We start from the raw sequence: 22,952 nt of genomic DNA on the forward strand, positions 1-22,952 counted from the left end.
CAAAAAAACAGAAGTACTTTTTTTGCCTGATTTAATGGAGATTTCATTGGTGTATTTCATTTTCATTTCTTCCAGCACTTATGAAATTATATTTCAGGTCAAAATTATTTATTTATTTTTCTTTTTATGAATTGTATTTAAGGTCAAAAGTATGGATTTGTACTTGGACTCAAGTTTAGAAATTTATCTTGTATTCTTTGCTAGAGCTATAATGTTAAGCAAAAGGAATAGGCTGCTTGGACATAATGGGAGTCTTAGAGATCACTTAGAGGCTTTCAATTTCACATCTATGCTTCTGTCCCCCTCCACTCTCTCTCTATCTCTCTGTCTCTATCTCTTCCTCTCTCTGCTTTCTGTGCATTGTCTTCCTGACTCTGTTCATCTGTGCCTCTTTTTCTCTATCTCCTTTCCCTTTTCTTTCCTCACCCCAACCACGCTTGGTTTCACCTTGCCTGCGTTCTTTCTTGGCTCCTCCATAATATGCAGTAAAGTGGAAGGAAACTTACCTCAGCAGGCTGCAAATAACCTCTAAGCAAATAACTCCTTTGTGTAAATGATGAAAATATGATCCTCGAAGATGGATATTTGAAAAATGAACACATTAGGGGAAGATGAGCAATGGAATGAACTTTAGATACAATATGAAATTGAAGGGAAAATAAACATAGCAGTAGCAAGGGAGGGGAGGGTGCAGTTGCTGTCTATTGGGAGCAGAGCCATCTATCACAAGACATTAAGCAAAATTATAAATGTGAACAGTACATAAAAAAGATGGAAACAGGAAACTGGCCCACAACCCAGAGCTCCTGTGGGGTGAATCAATGCTGCCATTCAAGGAGCAAGTGTCGTGGATGTGAGTGAAGGCAAATGACCCTCTTCAAGTGATGGTTTTAAGGTTCACATCAAAGGAGAATGTCAGAATATAAAAATAACTGCAAACGTTGCATACTTCATGGAAACTTTCCTGTGAAGGGGAAAGAGATAAATTAGATCCTCCTGGGACTTTGCTGTCTTAGAACATTTGTATACTATACTTCTTTATAAGAATATTTAATGGCATACCTGAGTTTCACTGGGACATGTGCATGCATATCCACCATGTACACTAATGGAGACATCTCATGAATAGTTATCTCTCACTCTCTTTCATCTTCTTAAAGGAATTCCAAAGTTTCCCTGATCTGCTTTTATATATGTATATAAAATACTTATTATCATATGTTTATGTTTATATAAAACACATTACCATCATTTACTCTGCAATTTCCTCCCTTTCCCACTAGCACCTACCTATCAATAGAAGGTTTACTTTCTTGTGATTCATTTTTATGTGTAGATTAATCAAACAAGGGTTTTCTCCATAGTAATTCATCCATGTAAATATTACCTTTGTGTCAAAATCATCTCATCTATTTTTCCATTTTTGAATCCCTGCAACCTCACTAACGGTTCAATGAGTAAACTGAGATATTATATACATGCAAAACATGATTTACTATCTTGGTTATAGTGGACCTAATGAAGGAGCCACGTAACCTCAAGGATGGAAATAGAAGCTCACAGGATGAGCATCTAAAGCACAGTAATATTATGAGGGACTAATAACTCCATGGGATTAGTGCATTTTATACTGTTATCCTGCAACTAGAAACTTTGTTTTTCCTAGGATGCATCCCTAAAGTTAACCAAAGAAGTAGGGAATAGAGATTGAGAGTAAGTATATGGATTAAGTCTCCAAGAAAAGCAGCCCCAAATACCATTAATTTCTTTCTATAAACATATGTGGAAAAGATTACACATTGTAGGAGAGAACACCAATTCCTTTCAGCATTCATAATATCACTGCAACATTTAGTTAATAAAGGTATGAGGAATGGAAGAGCCATTCTAAACTAAATACAATTCACTTTTGTGCTCTGCAATAGGACAATTTGAGTAAATTTAATCAACATGTATTCAATGAACAATAAGCCATACTATCCATATTCTTGTTTTTTTTTTTTGGTGGATTGTGGGGCTTGGACTCTGGACCTGGACATTGTCACTGAGCTCTTCAGCTCAAGGCTACCACCCTACCCTTGAGCCACAGCACTACTTCCAGTTTTCTAGTGGTTAATTGGAGATAAGAGTCTCTCATGGTCTTTAGTGCCTGGGCTGTCTTCGAACCTCAATTCTCAGATCTCAGCCTCTTGAGCATCTAGAATTACAGGTGTGAGCCATTGCGCCCGACACTATCCATATTCTTAAATCACAAAATATTGAAGGTAAAATTGAAACTCTGTCCTGTCCGGAGGCCAACAAGAACACTGAGTGAACAAAAGAACTGAGTAAAAGAGGAATATTCTGAAAATTAGTGAAGTACTTTAGAGGTCTGCAAAATAGGATTTTATTTTCATGATCCATGTTCACTATAGAAACTAAACTTCTGGAGTACCAAAGATTGAGAGGGGTACTGGTGCCTAAAGTGAGAATACACATTCCCACTGTCAACAAATCTTATCATTGTTTTGATGGAAAGACCTGAGCATAAATAATTTTGTCAATTTTTTCTCAGCTTCCTTCACATCTGAGATAGTTATTGGTTTTTATCTGTGACACATTTTTATATACATGTGTATATCCTTCATGTAGTTAAATTGGCCTATTGAAAATTCATCCATTGATTTTATGCAATTCTTATGTGTTCTTTCTTCATTAGAGATCAGAAATATTTATTATTTGGATTTAGCTGACTTGGATGCATAGATTGGCTAGAAGTACTCAACTGCAATATTTCATCCTTCCTCTTTATTTTTCTCTTAAACAAGATTCTGAATGTCTGTACAGCTTGTTATGTGTTTCCATTTAGCTCCTAGATGGTTTCTACATTTCCACTTGGAAATAAGTATGTCTGTGAAGTATTCCAACCTTGTTTTCCCACATTACTTTGCTTCTAGATGAATATATATATATACATACATACACACATATATATGCATAGCAGTTGAAAATTAGAAGTTCAATATTATTTCTGATTTACTTATTACAAAGAAACTCACACCAAAAAATAAGAGGAAAAAAGAGTAGAAATAGAACAAGAATGACAGGCAGTGGGTTGGAGGTGATACAGAAGAAAATAAACAGTGGGTTGATTATTTTCTACCTCTTTCTTTTGGATATCACATTTGAATAAACAATATCTATTTCCTTACTCTTTTACATTTTCAGTCGGGCCAAGAGGCAAAAGAGGGTAGATATAACTATTATGAGCTTTGTACTATGGAAAAGGCCTCTACTTTAAGGTTGAAATTAGATCATACATCATTTTAGTAGCAGAGTAAAGGTGATATGCCTGCTCCCCAAGCTTTCCAGGAAATGTACAAGATGACTGATGTCCCAACTGTGGCTGTGTGACAAGGAATCTGACCCCACTCCCATTTATTCTGTTCACCATGTTCCTTTCTCCAGACATTCTTTTGATTTTATTAACAACTAATTTTGGAGGGGAACATGTTGAATTCTCCTTAAGAATTCTAGGTCCCCTCTAAATAAGTTTTCTGGTGTTGGTTCAAATAGATTCTACAGGGATGATGGTGAGATTATGACAGATAGATAGATAGACAGTCAGATAGACAGATAATAATATACATACATACAGATAGATAGATAGATAGAAAGAAAGATAGATAGATAGATAGATAGATAGATAGATAGATAGATACGGCATACAGACAAGGATTGATGTAAATATACATAAATCTCTCTCTCTCTCTCTCTATATATATATATATTGCAATTGGTTTGATTTTTAGTGTAGCTTAAAGCTAACTAGAGAACAATAGGAAGGATGGTGATTACTTTCATAATGGAAGTTCTATTCACCAATTTTGATCCTCATTGGTAGCTTTAAGAAGCATTTTTACAATGACACAACTCAGTATGAAGAGTCCCACCCCTTGTGGCATTACAGCAAGGTTTCCAAACTGATTGTATTCTCTGATAAATCCTGCTAATATGAAGTTTAAGCTTCATAGCAACTGAGATTTTAATTAAAGATCTCCTGCTAAGAACAGGGCAATCACTGAACTGATTAAATAGTCTTCAAAACCCCATAAAAGTTCAGAGCAATGTTTGGGGAAATAACGTTTTCACATTTTTCTTTTTGTTCTCTCCATTTTCTCTTCTTTTGAATTTTCTTCTAATTTCCACCTTCACTTCTCTCGCATTTGTACGGGCTTTTTTTTTTTTTTTCTAATTTCCTCTAATAGAATGTACCGTAACTCTCTTATGACCTTTCCCACCTTAGTGAGGCTAGGCCCCTCCTGTGGTGTGTTTGGGGAGAGATGACTGACTGGTCTGAACGACACCTGTGCTTCCTGTCTCCCACTTCTTCCTGCTCACCCTCGCAGAAAGCCCAATATATAACACAATATATAAATAAAGTTTCTTTCTTTGGAATGCCTTCATAGTCTATTGTTCCCCAGTTTGCTCTTTGGTTCCAGGTTGATTTTAGTTTCATTTTTATTTCTTTAAATTATTATCTTTAGGAATTACGCAAAGGAGTTGCCATTTAACCAAACAGTTTATGAATAGGATATATGTTGGTCAAAGTTACCCTTTCTAAATTCTCACCCATCTTCCCCTATCCTCTCCTTCCCTCATTCTTCTTAATTTTGTAGGTCATACATTGCATTCTTGTCCACATTTTTCTGCTCTTTCCCCCATGACTCCACTCTACCTCTTCTGAGTTTTCCCTTCCATGTGTTCTATTGTGCTAAACTTGGATTTTTGGCTTTCTAGGGAATCACATAATTTGAGATCTCCTTGAACCTACAATCAAACACATGGCAATGTACATGAAGACCCCCCCAAAAAATATAGACATAGAAGTTTCTTACCTAAATCTAGTTTCCACATATCAAGAAAGACGACATGGATTCTGTGTCCCTCTTGGCTTACCATACAAGTTTGGAAACACGCTTAAAACAAGAAATGGTTCCAGCACACAAATATTGGGTAATTTGGGGGAGCTCCTCTAGCTTACCTCCCTTGGGCACAGTCAGTCCACACCGCTGGCAGTAGCCTGCAAATTAGACAGCAAGTGGATGATTTAAGATGGACTCACTCCTAAGTCTGGCATTTGGCAGGTTGTCAGCTCTGGCAAAACTGGACACCTGGAAACTTCAGTCCCATCATACAGGCAAGGAACACACAAGTGCCAATAGTCTAGCTACAAGGCATAATAGCATTGAAAACATCATTTAAAGCACAGACTAGTCAAAGAGCCACAGCACAGAGGTACAAATCATTGAGGGTACAAATTCCATCTTTTAGTAGAGGGTATTGCAACATATTGTGGCCATTAAAAAAATCTAATGTAATCTGCATGACAGATCTTTCAGAACACTGCAACTACTGTTTTTCATTAATTGTTATTTCTGTTTGCTCCCCAAAGCTGATAATATTTTTGCATTAAGAAAAAGCGTAAGCAGTAAATTATGTTTTCCTAGTAAAATATGTGCCCGAAAGATTAAGTAAACATGAAAATGCCCCAAATGGCATACAATTATTTCTAGGCAGATCTAAAAGTCATCAGATGCTATTTTTAAAACCAAGATGCCCTTCTATGTTCTGAGGAAATCTTTTAACAATAGAACATTTCCAACAAAAAAGACACTTTTTACGCTAAAATACTCCCCCAGAATAAACAAAACCTAAAAAAAATAGAACATGTCATCTGCAATATAATCTTACAGTCCTATGTAAGATTTGAGAAAATATCAGAGCAAGGTATTCAACTATATAATCTCAGAGAGTAAGCAAACTAGGGTTTTTCTTTTAGTGTTTTACAATTATTTTTTAAAGATAATGTACAGAAGGGTTACAGTTACATAAATAACATAATGTATGCATATCTTGACGAACTGTGTCACTTCCTCGTCTTCTCCCACTCACCACCAACAATACTATAACTTAAAAATTTCTCTTTGTGTCCAAGTCCTTCTTTGGCCTTTGTTCTCCTTTTCCATGTATTAATTTAGTCAATGTATTAGACTGGGTTTCTATGTTCTTTGACTTCTAGTTTGTGATGTGTTTGCTTGATAAGCTCAGTGGTCATCCAATTAAAGAACTGATTTTTTAAAATGCATTGAATCACTAGTCCCTACCCTTTGCTGAGGGTCTTGGTGTCCATGTCAGAGGAGCACAGTTTCAACCTTCTCAGTGTTTTCATCCCTACATTGGTTTTCAGTGCACCAAGTGTAGAACCTCAAAATCAGCTGGAAATAAAAGATGTAAGTATAAATAGCCATCTTACCTTTGTTCTGGACATGAGCACATTATAAATGTCTCTCGACTTCTATATTCTTACAAGTAAGTATAAGTTTTTCAAAATTTGCTACCTACTTCTTGTTCTTGAATTTTCGTCATGAAATTTTTGTCTGGCTTTCTGCTTCACCCAACTCATTCGGTGCTTCAAATTGCTGCAATGCGAAATTATCACCTCTTGTGGTATTTAACAAAGACACTGGAAGTTGGGGTGTCAGATGGTGGAAAGTACTAGATCATAACACCAAAAAGAAGACAGGGAAACCATATTATTTTCCAGTGAGCTCTCACAAAATTTCATATAAAGTAACTTTATATGGGGGGAGTTCATGTGGGAAGATAAAGGTAAAGTAAATAAAATATATTGTTTGGTCTGTGTCTGTTAAATGATTTTTTAAAAAAATTATAGTCATGCTCTTTGTGAATTCATTGGTTTTCAATGCTAACTTTGGATCTATAGAAACGTGTTTGGTAATGAAGTTCATTGTTCTTGCACTACTGAGTATTTTCTTTTGATGTTGAAAGCTTTTGGTTCACTTCTGATTTTCTGAAAAGCTTATTATTATTATTTTATAAAATGTATCAGTGTTCTCTTTGTTTTTATAGAAAAGCAGACATTAATCAGTCATTAATTCCACAATCCTTGATGTGTTTATGTTCATTTCTCTCCTTTAAATAGGCATCTGTGTGTGTGTGTGTGTGTGTGTGTGTGTGTGTGTGTGTGTGTGTGTGCATGTGTGTGTGTGTGTGTCTGTCTGTCTGTCTGTCTACCTGTGTCAGGCTTGAACACAGGGTTGTACTCTCTCATTCTGCTTTCTGGCTCATAGCTAGCAACCTATCAGATAGTTAAGGCTATTTTGTTAGATAATTAGAGGTAAAATCTCACAAATTTTTCTCTCTGAGCTGGCTTTCAACCTTGATCCACAGATCTCAGCCTCCTGAATAACTAAGTTTATAGGCATGTGCCAGGAATTCCCACTGGGCTTTAATTTTTAATACCTAATTGTGTAATGTTAGAATATCCACTGTAAATGTTAAGTAAATGCAGCTTAGAGCATATTTTTTCACATATTCATGTGCTTAGAAATGTTTGTATTTAAAATTAGTTTTGGTTGTTCTAAATAGGATGAATATTTACCATTTACTTTGGAAAATACTGGGATGTGTAGATTTTAGATTTTTTTATTTTTAATTATTTATTTATGATTTATTTATTTTTGTTGGTTGTGGGGCTTGAACTCTGGGACTGGACACTGCTTTGAGCTCTTCAGCTCAAGGCTTGAGTCACAGTGCCACTTTCTGTTTACTGATGTCTAATTGGAGATAAGTCTCACATTCTTTAGTGCCGGGGCTGGCTTTGAACTGTGATCCTCAGAACTCAGCCTCCTGAGCAGCTAGGATTACAGGTGTGAGACATCGTTCCTGATTGACTTTTAGTTATTTTAAACTTAATGACAATGGAACTCATAGAGTTACCAAATAATCCAGCAAAAATTTCCGACTGGGAAGACTGTGCTTCAAGGCAAGCTGGGGAAAATTTCATGAGCCAATAAATATATGGGCAGAGTGATAAGTGTCTGATATTTCACCTATGCAATCAGGCTAAGTAGGAAGATGATAGGCCAGGTGTGTCTGACCACTAAATATGACGACATATTCAAATGTAACAAAACAAAAAATACTCAAGGCATGGGTTATTACTAGCCTAGAGTTCAAGTAACTATCAATTTAAAAAAAAAGGAAAGGGGGCCAGGAGTTTGGCCTAGTGGTAGAGTGCTTGCCTAGCATGCACAAAGGCCTGGGTTCAATTCCTTGGTACCACATTCATAGCAAAAAAAGCCAGAAATGGTGCTGAGGCTCTAGCCTTGATAAAGTCAGGAAGAGAGGGAGGAAGGAAAGAACAAAGACAGGAAGGAAAGAAAGAAGAAAGGCAGGAAGGCAGGCAGGCAAGCAAGAGGAAGGGAGGGAAGAAGACAGGAAGGAAAGAAGGGAAGAAGGAAAGAAAAAGGGAAGGACTGAAGGAAGGGAGGGAGAGAGGAAGGGAGGGAGAGAAGGAGGGAGAGAGGAAGGGAGGGAGAGAAGGAGGAGGAAGAAAGGAAGGGAGGAATATTTCAAGTACCTTCTTAACAAGTCTGAATCCTATACACACCAAGTGAAATTGTCTTGACCTTGAACGACAGGTTGCATTTATGTAACAGGAAGTTTGATTGCCTTTCCAACTCACCCCACTGGTTTAGTAGGTCATTAAAAGTCAAATCTCACAGTAATAGGAAAGGTTTTTATAATACTCCTACTAATTGGAAGGATGATTAAACACCAAAAATAATTAATATCGCAATACATCATAAAAGAAGCTTTTAAAGAGGTCTTAAATCTCATAAAGAGGATGATGGTAATGAACACCCAAAGAGTTGTCTATGTGACCAAAGGTAATCAGTACTTGCTAATTATCCATCCTATGAGTTATGCTAATATTTGTAGAACATTTATTACATGATAGGCCCAGCTACATAATTGGAAGGATAATTTTAAAGCAGGGCCTTTTTTGCTTAAAATTATGTACAATTTTGAAGCATTTAACTTCCATTTAATGCATAGGGAGCAGGATATGTTTCTCTCTGTATGTGTGTGTGTATATATATTTATGTATGTGTGTGTCTTTCTATTTTATCTTACTTTAACCCCTTTACACTAAAATACATCCTTGCTAAAATTTTAAAATAAAAGAATCTGTGTGGAATTTCAACCTTTGAAGACCATTTAAGATAGACATGAGACAAAATACTTTTACAAAACAGAGTGTCATGTGCTTTACCTCATTCTTCCATGGATCAAGGTGTTTTAATTGATAGCTTCAATTGACAAATCATTTGATTGAAGCTTGAGAGAAGAAAATCAACATCTCAGATCATAGAACTTGAGACTAGAATGTAAATAGCCTAACTCGGAGAACTTAGCATTAAATTATTCCATGATACTCTTTTATTAACATGATACAGGTACATGTTTGTATAGTATAATGAGATATTTTGATATATGCATCGAACATGTACTAATCAAAGTAAGACAATAATTCTTCACCATCTCTTCATTTAAAATGATCAATTGCGTTGATATCTTAGACTTAATTGCTCTATTTTCTTAGATTGTTTTTCCTTTTATTTTGATTATTTTCATTATATTATTACTTTTAAGCACGTGTGTACAATGCAGTTATTACTATTCAATCAATCAGTTTATGAGAAAAATTCGTCTTGACTGATATCACGTCTTTCATCCTTTTGTACTATCACTCTTACCCTTGTGCTTGCTTGCTTGTACCCTACCACTTCAAGAAAGGCCCTGGTCTTCTTTTCTTCTTATAATTCTCTATCTAATGTACTCACTCTAGCACATCAATAGATGCTGCTAGTGGAAAGATTTCCATAGAGAACTCTTTCCAGATTCTCATGGACTTAGGGATATAGAACAAAATTGTCCATTAAATTAAAGTGTGTGTGTGTGTGTGTGTGTGTGTGTGTGTGTGTGTGTGTGTGTGTGTGTTGTCTCTAGTGAAGTAATCTAAGAAATGATTTCTGAAGTTTCTCTTAGGCCAACCTGATTGGAACTCAGAGTTCTGTTGAAAACTTTCAGCCTGCCCTATTAAAATCTAGCAAGCAGCACACAAATTTAGCAATCCACTGGAGAGGGCCACAAATAGTCTACGTGTTCAGAAAGGTACTCATCCAAAATAAATTATATTGATGTGTGTGAAAGCTTGACATTTCATGTTCTTAAAAATTGTGCTCTTCCTTTCCATTTTTAAAGAAATTATATTCTTTTTTTTGGGGGGGACATACTAAATCCAGAAACTAAGAAATTATATTCTTTTCAATTTATTCTTTTAGCATATCTTCTTTGTGCAAAGTGAAAGGTTTCACTATGATGTACTCATGGCATATAATGTACCATGAACTTCTTTGGTGCCCCTTATTGCTTTTAGTGAGTTTTCCAAACTAAACAGCAACAGTCAAACTTGTCCCACTCATTCTAACCAAACAAAATAAACCAAACATTCACAGTGGTTCTCACTGAGCAGGCCCTATGCCGCTTTAACAAAGCCCCAGTGCTTTTGATTTTTAGTTAACTTCTTTCTTTTTAGGTAAGATTCTGTGTTTTGATGAAGCCTAGACTCAGACCCCAGTCTTACTCTTTCAGTCTTCTGTAAATCTTGAATTATAAGCCCACACACTATGTTGTGTTTATTAGCTGTTATGCCTAAACATGACTAATAATAATCATCACCATGATAATAAGTTGAATAATATACTATTTTCATGGGCTAATCTCTCATGATCCTCTTGATCTCCTCCTGCATAATCAAATCTATCAGTATTACCAAAGAGATTTGTAAGAATGACTTACAAGGAACTAACTTTATTACTTAATTTGAGTTACCAATGACTTAAGTATCTTTAATGTAACATGCCAGACAAATACAGCTCCTCATTCCAGCCTTCTGACTATGCAAGGTCAGCCTTTCAATCAAGAAAACTACACTCAAATAATTTAGACATTCCAAATTTTAGGAACTAGTAAGTAAAGGGTGGATCTGAGAAGGAAAAACAAAGCTTCTAGTTGTTTTTTTTTTTTTTTTTTTTTAAAGAGAAAGCAAAAGCGATGGTCTCATCTTTCAGCCACATTCCCAGCCAACACATCTGATTCTTCAAGGCAGTAGAAAAGCAAGCTTCAGGATCATGTAAGAAACAGCTCTGAAATATGTACTCTCATTTAAAGGCAAGGTCACAAAACACAAAGAATTGCAATTGGTTCTTTAGGGTTACAAATTCTAGTAAGACACAAGCTTGAGTTTCTATCATACATGGAAATTTGGTACTTTGTGGCTCTTGGACCCACTTTCCCAAGTCTTGCTGCTTTTCTTACATTTAGTCCTGTACTTTATTGATTTTAATTCTCTTAACTTCACAATGTTGTTATGTTAAATCCTTTAGAGAAAATCTTACCTACAAATGTCTTCAAGGAAATGACCTGGCTGCTATGGCTGAGAGGCAGAATGTCTCAAACCATCACTCTTAATATGCTTAGAAGTCTCTCTATCTAGTTAAGGAGACCCATGAAGCATTGCCTTAGGTCCTGTTTAACAAGAAGGCATGTTTTGGCCCTCAAATTAAGGCTTTAAAATGTTATTTATCTGGAGGCCTGACTTTGAGAGGCATTCGTTTTCTGGATGGGATGTAATATGAGAAACAGTTTTGATCTTTAAAAATGCTGGCTCATTTATATTTCATATACAACCAAATTTTTGCCTCTATTCAGAATATGCACATAGATATACATACAAAAATAACCATGCAGAGCATTAATTATACATAATACATAAAATCATCTGTGAATAAAAAGGATTTGATAACACATATAATGCTGTGCCTAGAAAACTTCTTGGCCAACGTACCAGGTGTTGAAATATATTTTATATTTTCCACTTGACAAGAAGGTTTCTTGGCCAATGCACCAAGTATTGAAGTGTATTTTATATTTTCCACTTGAACACAGGTTATAAATTTTCCATTGATAAATGATAATTTTTTGGTCCAAATATCAATAAGTATTTTCTATTTGTCCTCTCATCCTTCACTAGTGTGTCTGAGGCTTTTCTAACTTACCTACATCCCAAACCAATTCCAATGTGACATTTTAAGAATTTCTAAAGTATTTAAGAGTATCTTCTTTTCAGTTATTGACCCTCTTCACAGATTATGAGTGGTTGTGAAAAAATAATCAGAATCTAATGTCTTGTCTTAGTTTATCACCTTTGTTAAGTATTATAACAAAGAAAGAAATGACATAAATTGGGAGACAGTAAAAAGGATCGATAGAGAAATTTGAAAGTAAAAAGGTGCTTCAAAATTATAATTCATCATAGAGTCATAAGTGAATTAATTTTCTTTTTAACTCAGGGCCTTTTACTTGCATGGTGCTATACTACCTGAGCTATGTCTCTAGGTAGGTGTTTCACTGACTATTTTGGAGATGAACTCTTGTGAGCCTGTCTCTCTGGATTCTGCCTGAGATCCTCAGTATCAAAGCCATATCATTATGAACAATTTAAAAGACATGTTTGGCAGTTCACACATAGAGTCAGCTAGAAGGAAGCTGCTACATACTAACAATGAGCTTTAACTTCATTTTTTTGCCAGTCCTGGGGCAGAACTCAGGGCTTAAGCACGCCTTGGGCTTTCTCAAGACTACAGCTCTACCAATTGAGCCTCAGCACCACTTCTGGCTTTTTTTTTTTTCTATGTATGTGATACTGAGGAGTCAAACCTGGGTCTTCGTGCATACCAGGCAAGCACTCTACCACTAGGCCAAACTCCTGGCCTGGCTTTAACTTCTTATACCACAATGGCCCTGTGTCATTAAATTTTTTTTTTAATTTAGAAAACCCTCAAACTCTTTTCTGGCAGGAAAACTGGCTTCTACAACAAAATCTTGGAGATATGAGAAAAAAATCAACCAAAAACTCCCCACAATATCTACGACTTTTACTTTCTCTGTTTGAGTGTTTAGTGCTAATGAATGGAAAAATTCCTATTATTAAGTCACATAGATCATCTAACTTGCGTAGAAAGCATCTTTATTCTGAAGGACTCTTAAAGATCCTGTAGGTGATTAATTAGAAAAAAACTGGGCTAAAACAAAACTAAAGTTATACCTATAAAACCTAACTTGTGCCCACACAGCAAAACTTGTACTCAGTCACTCAGAGGTAATGATAATAATGGGAATCTTTGGGCTCTGGTGGCCCACATGTGTAAAACTAGCAACTCACTGATATCTGAGGATCTCAAATCAAAGCTAGCTCTGGCAGGAAAATCCATGAGACTGTTATTTCCAATCAATGATGCAAAAATCATCTGTGGCTCTATGTGGTAGAGGACTAGCCATGAGGAAAAAAAGAAAAAAGACAAAAGAAAAAGCTCAGAGGTAGCCCCTACACCCTGAGTTCAAACAAAAACATAAAACCAGCATAGAGACACTATCCTTGTTGAAAAAAAACAAGTTATAAAGAAGTGTTGTAGCATCACAACTTAAAAAAATACATAGATAAAAAATGGAATGTAGAATAAAATATTGACAGCTGTTTTATTTGTTTTGTGGTAGTATAGATTAATTCAATTTCTTTGTAATTTTATAGATTTCTGTGTCTTTTATAGTGAACATGGATTTAGTTACACATTAAAAAGGAAAATGATGCCAATTATTTCTTTGTATAAGATAGCTTCATGTTGCAATTCCTTTTTATATATCACTGAAAATGTTGGAAATAGTTCACAGACCTGTCTCAAGGATGTCCGTAGGGGTTCAGAAAAACAAATCAAAATTCCAGAGCATGGAGCATGAACTTGAAATGTTTGAGATACCAAAGAAATGATTGCTGTTTTCCCCAGAACTGACATATGGTTTCTCAGTGGGATAATTATAACAATGAAGTAGGAGAAATAAAGACTAATTATATTAATGAGTTCCAGTTGCTATTGGCTATTTTAATTCTTATCTATGAATATCATTGTAAGTAGGTTCACTCTTGTGTTCACATAATATGTTGTTTTTACTCCTTGCTTACTTTGTTTTCATTGGCAAACAAACACTCCCAGATTAGATTACTGTTAGGCCTATCATATGATATATTATTTTAGTAGTGCCTTTAAGACACTAATAAAGAGAAAACTCAATAGTATTGACATGACAAAGCGAAAATTACTAATAAGGAGAAAAAAAGTTCATCATAGTCATTAGATTTAAGGATATTGAAAAGAAGCACAGTCTGTTAAGGGTTGACAGAATTGCATTAACAGAGTCATTCCATTTCTCTACATAGACTTTTTTGGTGAGTAATTAGTATAAATAATTCTGACTCGTTTTAAAACCATGGATACTGAAAAAAAATAGAGAAGAAGATTACAGGAAGCAGATGGATCATTTAATTTATTTCTCAATTACCACTGACACATTGGGCACAGAAACCTGCAAGTCGTCTATTTCTTTATGGTCCATTTTGCAACTGTGTTTACTGTCATAATAAATAAATACATTACCTTATTAATGAAGCACCGAATAATTTCCATTAGGAAAACTCTCACACACAATGTTTTATGCTTCTAAGAAAAAATAAAAAGGGCAAAATAGTCACCCCAAGCATGGAAGTAAAGTAGGAACCAATAGTAGACTCTTGGAAAATAAGAAGGTTTACAGCAGATAGCCATACTACCAAACAGAGTCACTCTAGACATTCATGTGTATTACCTAGCTAATGTGTACTACATCTGAGAATTAGGTGGATCATAAAGTTAATTACACCCCATTCAGTTTCTCTTTCACTATAAGTGCCAGAAAGTCTTGGACAAATATCAAGGACAATCTCTGAGGCTCTACTTAAAATTGTAAAGGCCATACACATTGGATTAGGGACAGCTTAGATTTTTTTCCTAAGTGGATAACAAAATATTCATGTTATAACAAGTTTGCGTTTAGAATAAATACACTCAGTGGTAGAGTAAGCTGGGTTACTTGGCTGAAGATAGGATTTACAACCAAGAAACCTCTATGTGTTAACAAGTTAGTTAACAAGTTTTTTAACTTGAGTAAGAAATTCATGTGCCTCATGAATGGCCAGAATTAAGAAAGGTTCATAGAAACAAATTTCTATTTGAAAGCATACTTCATTTGGAACCTAAAATTTATTAACCCTATTCATTAATTAACTTGACTGAGATGCATATATTATTATTTCACATTCAGGCCACTTTCATCAAGTGATTATTTTCCACAAGAAATCCCTACAAAGCTTATCTCAGGAATGTTTTTAGTAGACTACAGATTTATAAAGATCTAAATTAAAACTTTAGTTTCGGTAATTTTAATTTGTAGACCTATCTGACATAAACTAAAAGGTAAAAATGAGTGGTTCACATTCTAAAAGACAGCTTCATTATTCCTTATTTGTGTAACATATTGTCATAATTTCTAAGATGTATTAAAAACAGACACTATGAGAAAGAAGTTGAAGATAATATCCCATTTAGCTTTTACAATTGTGGAGTTGCAATGTTTTCTTTAAGCAGATTATACTCCAAGAATTAAAAAAAATGACACATTTACAATGATACATGTTATTTAATAACTTTTAACAACAATCTCTGTTATTTTCATTGTATGTGAAGGTAAGCTATTGTCCAAACATTCAAACATCAGAAGGGTTCCTAATGATTAAAGTAGTATAATATCTTTCGTATAATGATAGATGGTCTTATAAAGATACTATCCAAGAAGGAAAAGTAGAGCTAGGATATGTGTTGTAGTTTGGACTATTTGAATATGTGCTGAGGTTGTCAACAAAACACATGATAGTGGACATGTATATCCTCTGTCTCTGTTTCTGTCTCCCTGTTTCCATCTCTCTCTGTCTCTTTCTCTCTCCCTCTCTCCCCTTCTTCCTTTTCTTCTTTCTGTCACACACAAGCACAAAACACAATCTCATTCACATCTCACAAATTCACATCCCCAAGCACTGGGGTTCTATGTGGTTTCAGATATCTGGGTATTTCAATTCAGAATATCCTCACTCTAGATTGCTACCTGAAGAGCCTTTGGTAGAGAGTCCAGAACACAGAGAAATGTTGACACATAAGTGTGACACATAAGTTTGACACAGAGAAAAGGAGACTAGAAAAGTGTGATTTCTTCGTGACCTTTAGGTTTTCTGTAGAGTAAAATAACTTCCATTATTAATTTATGTATTCATTTCTTTATTGTGGTTACTAATTGACCAGAGGGCAATTTTACCCTGCATTAGAGTCCAAGAAATTTCTTGAATGTACAGCCCTTCTTACTGATGAACAAGTTCTGAAGCTCTTTCTCTTGATTTCTGCTCAGTGGGTGTGTTGTATGAATAACAATGACAGCTAAAGACAGGCAGTCCTGGAGAATAATTGTGAGAAAGCAGGGGTGGTTTGCAGTGGTTTCCAGAACTATGGAATGTCTATGTGGGTTGCCTCCAGTCTCAGTAGGCTTCACTTCAAAGGGCAAATGGGGGAAGAGCCATTGGAGTTTTAAATTCAGGCTTAGCTAACAATGACAGTTGAAAATAGGTGACAGGTGGTTTCAGCTTTTCTGTCACAATTCTAAACTCAGGAAATTATGTAACTTGACCATTGGCTGGAAAAAGGAATGAAACTAGAGCTGGAAACCCTTAACTTTCATTCTGTGCTGCCTTCATCTATATATCTTGTATATCAAATAGGAACTGAGATTCAGCACAAATGCATACATGCTTAAAGGGCATGATCTTGGAGAGAATAGTGGAAATATCTGGATAGCAAACTGTGAGAAACATACCTTATGAAATTTGGTACAAATAGTCACCTTTTTCCAACAGAGTGCAGGAGAAAATTTCCTTCCTTCCTAGAAGTAGATCCTGAGTCATGTAGTAATTAAGTTTGGGGATGAAAATAAAAAGTTGCCTGCCCACTACAGTAATGGTGCAATTACCCATTTGTCTGCTCCAAAGTAATTAGTTCAAGCAATCTTTTCAGATGCCATCCACTATGGATTTTATTAGATTTCCAGGCAAAAGAAACTATATGAGAATGGTTTGACCAAACAAAAAGAGATAATCCTGGGTTCAGGCAGCTGCTGAAAAAGAAAAAGCCAGCTCTTTCTCTCTCCTTGTACAGTAGCATGCCACTTTCTTTCCCAACTTTCAAGAAGTCATCTCTTCTTGCTTAATTCAACCATGCAGGCCAAAAATATTAAAATAAAATACAAACAACTAACAAGTTGTCAAATGATTTCATTGGCCAACATTATGCCATTTAGCTCTATTTTCACAAAAAATAGAGAAAACAATATTTTGTATTGGTTATCACTGAGAAAATCAAAGTTAATAAAGAACAGTTGAAAGGAATATTGAAAAGGTAATCAACCAGGGGGCAGGGACCATGAAAGGAATGATAGCAACTTGTTCACATACTCCTGGAGAGAATGCCTATCAAGTGAACGTACAGTGAGGGTGAGAATACATACATCCCAAGCTTCCAGAATCTCACTGTTCACTGAGAGATGACTGACACAGATGCTAAAGATGCAGTGTCATACCTGTTAAGAGAAGAAAGCTATGCTGCCACATATATCAGGCAGGAATGCGTGAGGAAGAGAAAAAGGAAAGCCTCTAAGGTGGGTCTTTTTAAGAGAACTATTTCATTGTCAATTTCAAGATGATGGTATTGAATTCAATAGCAATAGAAGGTGGAAATAGTCACAGCAGAGTTGCAGTAGCTATATAAACTGAGGTGTACTTCTGAATTTATCTGCTGAGTCTTGGTTCTCCTTTAATACTTTTACCATAATACATAAGACGGATGTAAAGAGCAAATGAACTGAAATGAATTACATTAACTTGCACCTAGTAGGTTGTGAACAACTGCTGATTGTGCAAAAAGTGTAATGGCAAGTCTGTTGCTGTATCTTCTAAGCATAAACTAAGTATAACATAGAACTGGAAAGTCTATGTACTTTGAAAACAAGATCACAGCCTGTGAGTAAAAAAATGAAAGCCACTAACAGAACACCTGACTCTGAAACTCCCACACTCTTTGGGGTTTAGGAAATGTCAGATAATAATAGGTAATAGTAGTGATTACTTTATACTGGACATATAATATCAGCCCATGGTCTTTTCTGGGGGAAAACCATACCCTGATGTTATGAAATAATCAAAGCTGGTAGGCAGAGTTTTCCCATTAGCTTTTATTCATGAAGCTAATTCAAACAACAATGGAATCATTCTTACATGAAACCATGTTGTAAGATAGGAAGAATGCATCCCCAATCGTGCAGCTTTTTAGGAACATCAATTTGCATTTTAACATAGTTTGTCTGGTATGAATAGAAATACATATATATATGTATTTATTATTCTTACTTCAAGAGCTGTTTTATTAAGAAAGCTCCATGCAAGATTTAATAAAATGTGCAAATACCAAAATAGAGCAATTTTCACTCAACTGCAAACCAACACAGTAAAACTCAAAAGTTAAATGTGAGAATCAAAGGAAAGAGGGAAATAAGTGAGGAGTAATATGATAGAAATGAAATCAGAACCTCTACATTTAAGATCTATAGCACCCTGCGCATAAAACTCACTAATGATTTCCTCTAGAACTGAGGAAAAACTTGGAATAAGATATATAATCTAGGTTTCTACCATAACAAAGAGAAATGGCCTTTATTGCATAGTAAAGTATATAAAACAATTTTTTATTTTTTTTACCAAATTTAAAATCATGAGAGTTTGTTTGACTCTTTATGGAAGGGACACTGAGTGGATCAATTAATAATATTGCTCGGTTATAGGTACATTTTATGTTTTAAAATACATATGTCTTACTTTCAGTGTTCTTGAAGAACCGTTTTAATGGAGGTAATATATCCATACATAATCCTATTACAAAAAGTATTTTGATGTTAAGAAATACAGTGACCAGATGAGTCATTTTGAAGATACTTATACTGTTCTGTTATTCTGGACAAGAAAGAATCAGGGCTTGCGTTAATTCCTTAATATCAGTGATTCTACTGCTCCAGTTACCATTTTCCAGGGAACTTTGTGCAAAGAATTCCCTAGTATTCCAAGAGAACTAGCTGGACCATTTAACATTGCCTTTCATTGACAAAACTCTTTTCTGGAAACATGGTTTTCCAGCGTTCATGAATATTTGAGAAGCAAAATTTGTTTTCTGGCAATTTAACTGAAATAAAACAAGCATGGAAATACAGAAATCTATATTATATAATCTGATCAGAGCTGATTTCAAGTCAGACTTAATTTTCCCCTTTGTTTCTGTACTGTCTTAGCACTTTAAAATTCAGGTTTATTCATTTTATTCTTGTTTCTAGGCAGGTGACTGCTAAGTGCTGTGTTATTTCAAGAAAGAACATTTTGTAAGAAGCAAATCCTGGGCATGTTAGGGCACGATTTTAAGTAAACAGTAAGTTACATTTTCTTAGTGAAGCATCCAAATGCAACACCAACAAAAGAGAAATAAAGCATGGAGTCCATTCGCTCCCCGAATTGTAGAAGTAGATCCCTTTTGGAGTGATCTGAACCCACTTTGTTTGGCAATTAATCTCTGCATGGAGTCATCATTAAAATACTCTAACAAGTAGGTGTGGAAAGGGCTTCTTGAAGACAGTAAATCGAGGATGACTATGGAAAAAAATACTTAAACAAAAACTATCTCAGCTTCTTCTGACTAGGCAAGACTTTTCCCTTATTGTGTTTTAAATATATTTATGAGACAAAATCTTTCACTTCAACAGTGATAAAGATTTCATCTGGGAATCTCTGACTAATTTGCAAGTGAGCATTCCAAACAGGAGGTGATATTGTTCTGCTGATTCATCACTACCCATAACAAAGGGACACTCCTGAGAAAGGTAGCTGGCTGGCATCTTATCTAGTTCTCAGAATCTAGCTCTAGAAATTGTCTTTAAATTAAAAAGGCAAGTATAAAGGAAAGAGGGATCATTGATAAGGAGATTGGTTTTGTTTTGATCTATTTTCTCTCAGAATCTTAAAATCACTATATCCTGTCCAAATGTTTCTCAAGTTCTGTTTTAATTTTGTAATACTACTAGCAAATAATTATTTACTCAACAGAAGATGTTATTCCATAACCGTATCTATTTTATTAACCCTGTACATACAGCGAGTAGACAGCTTTGGCGCTCTGTGCCCATCACTGAATCTGATTCTATTACTCTATCCTCAAGTCCCACATAAGCTCAAATACTCTCCATTTTCTCTATTTCATTGTGGCTATAGTCCATTGTAGTTCCTTCAGTTTTTAACAATGGAATTGGACAAGAAAGCCCTAGTAATGGTCAATAGTCCAAACAAGAGCCATCAGTTATTTTTATCCCTTATTAAGAAATTTTTTGCCCTTCCATTATTTATTCAAAAAACATTTGCTTAAATTATTCCAGTGTTTTTTATTAAAGAATTTATTAACATTGATTTTTACATCATATTTAACCAACAAGTACTCAAGAAGGGAATCTCTACTACAATCACTAGCACTTAGATTTTAGAACATAATTAAAATTAGGCTAAGGGTTTGTATATCATAGATACATATTAATCTATGTAATAAAACATTATGTCTATAGAGTCATGAGATTTTATGTCTATGTAATTGTGTTTATATTCCCAGTACCATGTCCATAGCATTGGGTACGCGAATATTGAGTCCTTGCTCTTGTACTGTTTGGACCTAATAGCCACATATTAAGGATACCAGGTGCCTTTTGTTCCTTTGGTCTTGACTTGTCTCACTCACCATGATTCACTCTAGATTCATCCACTTCCCTGCAAATGCCATTATTTTATCTTGTCTGTTGCCAATGTAGAATTCCATTGTGTGTGTGTATATATATATATATATATATATATATCTCACATTTTCTGTATCCATTCATCTGCAGTAGGACATCTGGATTGTTTCCATCGCCTGGCTATTGTGAATAGTGCAGAGATGAACATAACTGAGCAGGTGTCCTTATCATATCTTCGGTTATGATGTTCAGGATAGATGCCCAGGAGTGGTATGGCGGGATCGTAGGGAAGGTCAATTTTCAGTTCTTTAAGAAACCTCCACACTTCTTTCCAGAGTGACTGAACTAGCTTACAATCTCACCATCAGTGCAGTAGGGTTCCTTTTTCTCCACAATCCCACCAGCATCTATCATTGTCTGAGTTCAAAATCTTGGCCATTCTTGTTTGGGTAAGGTGGTATCTTAGGGTTGTTTTTATTTGCATTTTCTTTATGACCATGGATGATGAGCATTTTCTCATATGGTTTTCTCCATTTTAACCTCTTCTTTTGATAAGTCTCTCTTTAGTTCCCTTGCCCATTTAATGAATGGTTTGTTGGGTTTGGGGGGATTTGTTTCTTGAGTTCCCTATAGGTACTGGATATTAAGAATTTGTCTGATTTATTATTGGTAAATATTTTTCCCAGTTGTTTGGATGTCTCTCTACTTTAGTGGCTATGCTTTAAATGTGCACAACCTTTTTATTTTTAGGTAGTCCCATTTATGGAGTCTCTCTCCAATCTGTTGTGACCCTGGGATTATGTTCAGGAGTCTTTTGCCTGTGCCTATGAGTTCTAGTGTCTCTCCTTCTCTATCATGTAACAGTTTGAAGGTTTCCGGTCTGATATTGAGGTCTTTGATCCATTTTGAGTTAATGCTTGTGCATGGCGAAGGCTAGGGTCAATTTTTAGTTTTCTGCATGTAGCTGCCCAGTTTTGCCAGCACCAATAATTGAATAGGCTGTGTTTGTTCCACTGTATATGTTTGGCTCCTATGTCAAATACAAGTTGTGGTTCTATTTCTGGGTCTTCTATTCTGTTCCATTGACCTTCTGGTCTATTTTTATGCCAATACCATGTTGTTTTTGTTAGTATGGCTCTATAGTAGGGTTTGAAGTTTGGTCTTGTAATGCCACCTGTATTGCTCTTTTTTCCTAGAATTGTTTTGGCTATTCTAGGTCTTTTCTTGTTCCATATAAACCTTTGGATTGTATCTTCTATGTCTTTGGGATTTTGATGGGGATTGCATTGAATTTGTATATCAGTTTTGGCAGTATGTCCATTTCACTATGTTGCTTGTCCCTAGCCATGAGCATGGGATGTCTTTTCATTTCCTGGTGTCCTCTTTAATTTCTTTCGTTAGGCTTTTATAGTTTTTATGAAATAATTCCTTTACATCTTTGGCTAAGTTAATTCCTAAGTAATTTATTCCTTTTTCATATATTTTTATTGTAATTGATAGAAGAGTTACATTATATTCACCAGATAGAAGGTGCATTACTTCATAAACATTGATACCCTCTCTGATGTCTTGGTCCCCATTTTGCTTCCCCCACCCCCACTCCTCATCTTGTTTTCTCCCTTCCCTATCCAATTTCAAATAACCAAATATGCATATATACAATATATCAGATAACCAGGTGAAATACTGTAACAATATGAGATAACCAAGGGATGGCAAAAGAGATGAGAGATAACATATGACATTAAGGACAACAATCACTCATTATATGGCTATTGTTTCTATACCCTAGAGATCCTTTCATTTAGTGTCATTCTATATGGCCTTTGTATCTAGGTTTAGTTCTTTTGTAAATCTCTGTTAAGAGAGCCCAAGATTTCTACTGATGATGACAAATGAGTGAAACCATTGAGCCTATCCTTTGAGTCTGGCTTACTTCACTTAATATGATTTTTTTCTAAGACTTTCCATTTCCTAACAAATGGGGCAATGTCATTCTTTCTGACAGCAGCATAGAATACCACATCTTATTTATCCACTCATCAACTGAGGGGTTCGTTCCATATCTTTCCTATGGCAAATAGTGCATCTTTGGGTAAGTTAATTCCTAAGTATTTTATTCTTTTGGGGGCTAGTGCAAATAGGATCATTTTCTTGATTTGGCCTTCTGTTTGTGTATTGCTGGTATACAAGAAGGCTTTTGCAGCTTAATTTTGTATCCTGCCACTTTGCTAAAATGATTTATTAATTCTATA

Source organism: Megascapheus bottae, chromosome 15 (genome assembly GCF_031878675.1).
Source record: "Megascapheus bottae isolate mThoBot1 chromosome 15, mThoBot2.hap1, whole genome shotgun sequence".
Classification (NCBI taxonomy): domain Eukaryota; kingdom Metazoa; phylum Chordata; class Mammalia; order Rodentia; family Geomyidae; genus Megascapheus; species Megascapheus bottae.